Below are 6,137 nucleotides of genomic sequence, written 5' to 3'. Positions count from 1 at the left end.
ATATCAGCTCAGTCTCCTAATCTTGAAGGAGTGGCCTTATGTAGAAGGTTTCCTGTGGGGTCCAGAAGAGCAATCCCCTCTGGTCATCAGAGCCAGGGACTCCTGGGGTGTTCCCTGCATGGGCTGCATACACCCTCCTATTGTGGAGATGCCACAGTTGGGCATCAGTGGGTGCACCAATAGGTGGGGCTGGCCACCAGATTGGCAGGCTGGCTTGGCCACAGTTGCTGCAGGTGCCCTGTTGGGCTTGGCTGGCCTGGGTGTGGCTGGCTGTGGGGCCCAGCTACAACCAGTGCAGGTGCACCAGCAGTATGGTTGGCCCCCCAGAATAGGAGCCACTTTGAAGGAGGTGCCATAACTGGTTGAGACCTCCTGCCAGGTGTAGTGAGTGGTAGTCACCATGTAGGGGCATCAGCAGGGGCAGGTCTTCAGGGGAAAGCCAGTGCAGGGTGAGCGGTGCTGGTAAGGTAGATGGCAAACGTCAGCAATTGCACTTGCCAGCAGCAGACCAGCTAGGTCGAGGGAGAATTTTAAAAAATGGTGCCTGCTAGTGCTTCAGTTCCTGGAGAAAGTTCCAACAGATTCCTGCTCCTCCACACTCATTCTAAAGTTAGCCAATGGATCTCCATCACTATAGCCCAGGCATTTGTCAAACTGCTGCCCCTGTGCTGGAACTTGGAGTGAATGATTTTGTGCATGAGCCCCTTCAAGAGTGGAGTCTTGGGTTTCCCACAGCCCTTTGGCTCTTCCAGACATTGGCCCTGCTGGTTTTCTAAGTAAAATGTTATGGGAGCTTATCTTCCCTGTGCAGGTCCCCTGGAGTGGGGTTGCTAATGTGGGACTCCAACCCCCTGCTCCTTAGGGAGGACCTCCGAGTTTGTAATATCCTACACAGCTTGGAGTGAGCATCCAGACTAGACGGGATCTCTGCCCCTCCTACCCATCTTGATGTGGTTTTTCCTCTATATCCTTAGTTGTAGAAGAGCTGTTCTGCTAGTCCTCATGTTCTCAGAGAGTTGTTCTATATGTAATTGCAGTTTTGGTGTGTCTGTGGGAGAGGGTATGCAAGGATCTTCCTACTCTGCTATCTTGATCATGCTCCTCTGGGGGAATTTTTTAAATATAAAAATGCTAGGGGGACTTCCCTCGTGGTCCAGTGGTTAGGACTTTGTGCTCACAATGCAGGGGGCCCAGGTTCGATCCCTGGTCAGGGAACTAGATCCCACATGCTACAACTAAAGATCCTGCATGCCACAACAAAGACCTGGCACAGCCAAGTAAATAAATACATATTTTTTTTAAATGGAAAATATTCTACAAAATACGTGCTGCCAAAACATGTCAGTAATTTAAAAAAAATATTAAGTATTGGAGATTATATAGGGAGGCAGATTTACATTCTTAGGCTGGAATTACAAATGGCCACACTTTTTCTAGTAGGAAACCAGTCAATTCTTTATAGTGTTCATATGTAACATTTCCATTTATAAGTATACCTCTCTTAAGTAAATCATCCAGAGATGTATATAAAAACTGTTAAATAAAGATGATCAACACAACAATGTAAAGCAATTATACTCCAATAAAGATGTTAAAAAAAAAAAAAAGATGATCAGCAAAGCATTATGTATTACAGCCCAAATTGGGAAGCAATGTTCAATGATTCATCATTCATGGGTGTGGAATAGCTCTATTTGCAACCTTGTATCCATCTTGCATTTAGTAACAGACCCCTACCACACTAAGTTTTACCGAGGCTAGTGGGTCTCCAACTGATACCGACCAGGGTTCTTGGCCTTCCCCAATCAATAGAAATTGACTAAAGGCCAGACAAGAAATTCAGGCAAGGCTTTATTGGGGTCCCTGTTGTAGCAGGGGGGAACGAGAACAAACAAGAGGTTCCGAGGCTTGCTTGCTCACTGAGGGGGGACAAGCTTGTTCCTTATATGGGGTGAGGGTAGGGGTGTGTCCAGGGATCCAACTGGAGGGTGTTTTGCCCACCCTTTAGGTGGTGTTGAGTGCAGGGGTCATGCTCAGTACCCTGCTTTTGCTCCCAACACCCTGTTTTTGCTCCTGGCTCTTCAGAAGTGGCAGTTGAGTTTTGTTTTTTGTTTTGTCTTTAGTCTTTTGTATCTTTTGGTCCAGAATTTTCCCCAACTGCCTGCACACAGTTAATTTTAGTCCCATAGAGTTTCTTTGTGTTTTGTAGCTCAAGGAGAGGTGTGTCCAGGTGCAAGTTTTGCAGCACTGCAGCAAAGGGTCCCAGGTCCCAGGCCTGTCTCACCACCAGCCTCACAATTGAGATGCGAATAGAAATGACGTGAGCAACTTGAGAGTCACACCCATCAAAAGAAAGGAATCGCTTGCTCTCTACTCACCCAGAGCTGGGGTGCAGGTGTGGTGCTCATGAGCTAACACAGACCATGTGTCTAGGGCAGGGGTCTGGCAGGTGATGGAACAAAATACAGAAGAGACCTGGGCCCCTGGATGATGTCATAAACAGAGGCACTTTCATGTCCCAAACTCCTTATTTGTGAGAGAAAATTCAATCTGTTTTGCAATACTGTATTTTGGGGTCCTTTGTAACAGTTGCTTAGTGGGAATCATAAAAAAAAAACATAAATTGGGACCAGAAATAGTATCCTGCAGGGTTAAAAAAAAAAAAAGTACACTATATCACTTTCACAATTGTGTGATCTTTTAACAATTGTGTTAAAATGGATCCTTTAACAATGATGGGATGGGCAGCAAGGAAACAGATGTTGCAGGCTGAAAGGCTGATGACCTTTGTCAAACCATGGTAAAACATTGGTAAAACTGGTTCCTATGATAACTTTGAAGACAGGTTACACGCTTACCAGGCCTGCAGCTCTGGGGTAAACGGTGAGACAAAACCAGAATGCTGGTTTCTATTGGCTGCTTTTAGTAGAGAGCGATGAAGTTTGGCAAGATTTGTCAGTTTGCCAGTCAAGACAGAAGGAAATACAGCCTGGATAGGGATGTCCCCTGTGCTTGGGGCTGCCGTCTGAAGTGACTAACAGTCTTGTAATTTAGGCCTCATGGAGCTGGAAATTTGAACAGTTTCAGCACCATAAACAGAAAGAGATAAACTGTGTCTCGGAGCCTTTCTCCAGGGCCTGTTGTTAATGCAACCAGAGGAGCCAATCCAATGGCAAATATAGAATTAAGCGTATTGTTGTCTCACCCACGCCTGTTATTTTAAATGGCCTCAAAGTTGTTACTGAATTGGAGAGAAAATGGCCCAAGTTTAGAGATGAGTAAACAAATGTGTTCATGAACTTAAGACTGATGCAGACAAGATTGTTGGCTAACCTTACATGTTCATGGAAATGACCAGTAGCAAATAGTCTAGAAAACTGCTAAGAACTTTGAAAGAATTATGTGATCAAAGAAACCACAAACCTGGCCTGCAAAAGCTGTAATTTTCTAGTCCCTAGAGCAACCCCCAGGAGAGCTGTGCATCCCCAAGTAAGGCATGCTCCTCCACACTCACTTTAGTTGTGGCCGCAGAATTTAATGGACAAGCAGAGTCTCTGAGAGGTCAGTGGACAAAAGGACTGTCTCCCAGAGAAGAGAGCTAGTGTCTGTAGATGAAGAAATTTTCTTCCTTGGCTGTGGTGGAGATGTGTCACAGTTCCTGCCCAGTAAGATTTCATCATTCTCAAGAACCATAACGATTTTTTTCTCCCATTCACCCTTTTTCCAAAAAAAATTTTTTTATTGCAGCTATCCTATTTGACTCCACTGTTGAACACTAAGTATGGGGAAGGTGCCAGAAAGCATGCCCATTAGTTAAAAAATTTCCCAGATCTGGGTACCTCCAGCCCTGATGGAGAAGACTTGATGTCACCCAGAAATCTTGAACTCTGAGTTGGATGTAGTAATTGGATGGTTTTTGAGGCTGTCCCCTCAGTGAAGGAGTGAGTATATTCTATATGTGGTTAGCAGGGCACAGATGAGTGAGTAGGGGACCTAAGTTTGAGGCTGGCAATTGTTCCCAGTATCCATTTTCTCCTTACGTTTAGTAACAAGCTCTTCCATGCTGGGGTTTTGCAAGACACATGGCTGGGCAATGGGGCGCTAACCTTTCCCAGCTTCCCTTATATAAGGAAGTGTAGCCGTGTGGTTGAATTTAGGCAAATGGCAAGTGGGCAGAAAAGAATTAAGCCACTACCAAGGTACATCCTTAAAAGAGGAAGCTGTTGTCTTCCATCTCCACTGTATCTCTTTCCCTTTAGCTGCAACATTATGTGGTGCTGTTGGACCTGCTTCAGTTATGTGGACCAGAGCAATGCTCCGAGGATGTGGGCACAGACCTGGGTCCCTGGACAACCACAGGTGCAGAGCTGCCTAAGCCCCCTGGGAACCCTGTCGACCTCTGCGGCTATCCATGTAAAACAAGAAAGCTTGTATCTTGATGGAACCACTGTATTTTGGGGTCTCTTTGTAATAATAGTTTCAATCTACCCTAAAAACTCAGGGTACAAAAGGAACCCCAAACCAAGATATGCATTATGACCTCACATTTTTTAAAAAAATTTATGTAGGCATAGAAAAAACCTGAAAAGCTAAGTATCAAAACATTTATTTTTCTGGATAGTGATAGTATGAATAACTATATTTTCTTCTTTGTGATTTTCCACTTTGCATAAATATTATTTTTATAATTAAACAGCCACCAATATCAGCTATTTTTTTTAAAGATAAAAGACCACAATCACATGTTTCTTTCCCTCACTCTTAACTACTCATATTTTCTCCAATGGCCACAGCTTTTTCAAAGCTGGAATCATTAGACTAAAAAAAAAAAAAAAAAAAAAAAATGCCCCGACTGGAAGCTCTAAGTGCTTTTTCTTATTTTTTAATGCCATAAGACCTGTTCAACGCTTGGTTAACATCTATCAGAAGACTTCAGATTTCATGGAAAAACTAGAAGAATAATCACCAGCTGATTGCCACAGCTAAAAAATGGCCCTCAGACAGCTGCTAAAGCACCCCAAGACTAACGGAGTGGGCAGTTACAGGGAAGACAAACGGCCTACTGAAAACTTGCCTACGTTTTCTTTCTCTCCAGAAGCCTATTTGGCAAACATGTTTCTCATGCTTTATACATGGTTGTTATGATTGTTTTTGAAAAGCATTTTCATGATCTGCTCAGAATTCTCTTTCTCTCTTCGTCCATCCAACCATCCAATAGATATAACTATTGCAGGTTAAATAATCTCTTTACCCCATCCCCTTCCTTGTGTCTTTACTGCCATGATTCTAGTGTAGGTATCTCTCACTGATGACTGCAACAGCAACTAGCCTCCCTGCCTCGTGTCTTTCCTCTTTTTAGTGCAGACTCTACACCGCAGTCAGAGCTGTCCTTTTAAAAGACATATCTGATCCCATCACTGCTGAACTTAATGGTTTCTATTGCTTTTAAGGTCAAGTCTAATGACTCACAGATCCTTCATGATCCAAGCTGTGCCTACATCTCCAGTCTCCACCCCAGATATGATTCCCCATCCCCTCTGCCCCAGCAAACACACCCTATCTAATACTCAATGATTATGATTTATAATTATATATTATTTATAGTACTTCATATATAATTATATGTATTATAGTAATATAGTATGTATATTAATATATGTTGTAATGTTCATATATGAGCATTATATATTATATATAGGAGTAACATATATAATACTATATAACATATATAGGAGAATTAAGTATAAGTATAAAATTCGAGTATTTGATTTTGTTTCGTAACTGTTCTGAAGCCATCATGATCTTTATTTCTTTTATTTTTCTTCCATCCTAAATCCAGAGCCTTGGAACACAACAGGGATTCAATGTTTCTGATTAACCAAGGGTTTGGTATCTTTTCATTTCTTTATACAAAAATAACCCTGAATACTTGTTCTTCCTCAGAATATTTCATCCAGTGAATGTTTTTATTTTATTTTATATTTTTTAACATCTTTATTGGAGTATAATTGCTTTACAATGGTGTGTTAGTTTCTGCTTTATAACAAAGTGAATCAGTTATACATATACATATGTTCCCATATCTCTTCCCTCTTGCATCTCCCTCCCTCCCGCCCTCCCTATCCCACCCCTCTAGG

At 42.5% G+C, this 6,137-nt stretch overlaps 1 non-coding gene across 1 annotated transcript; it reads left to right on the top strand.

Annotated features, from left to right (window-relative positions):
* Positions 1 to 1,142: 1,142 nt before the first annotated feature.
* On the top strand, positions 1,143 to 1,215 carry TRNAV-CAC (transfer RNA valine (anticodon CAC)). Its single transcript has one exon. It is a non-coding gene; the product is annotated as a tRNA-Val (tRNA).
* Positions 1,216 to 6,137: the final 4,922 nt, after the last annotated feature.

The sequence above is a fragment of the Balaenoptera ricei genome, chromosome 18 (assembly GCF_028023285.1).
Source record: "Balaenoptera ricei isolate mBalRic1 chromosome 18, mBalRic1.hap2, whole genome shotgun sequence".
Classification (NCBI taxonomy): Eukaryota; Metazoa; Chordata; class Mammalia; order Artiodactyla; family Balaenopteridae; genus Balaenoptera; species Balaenoptera ricei.
Note: the sequence above shows the minus strand (reverse complement) of the source record. Positions and strands in the feature narration are given on the sequence as shown.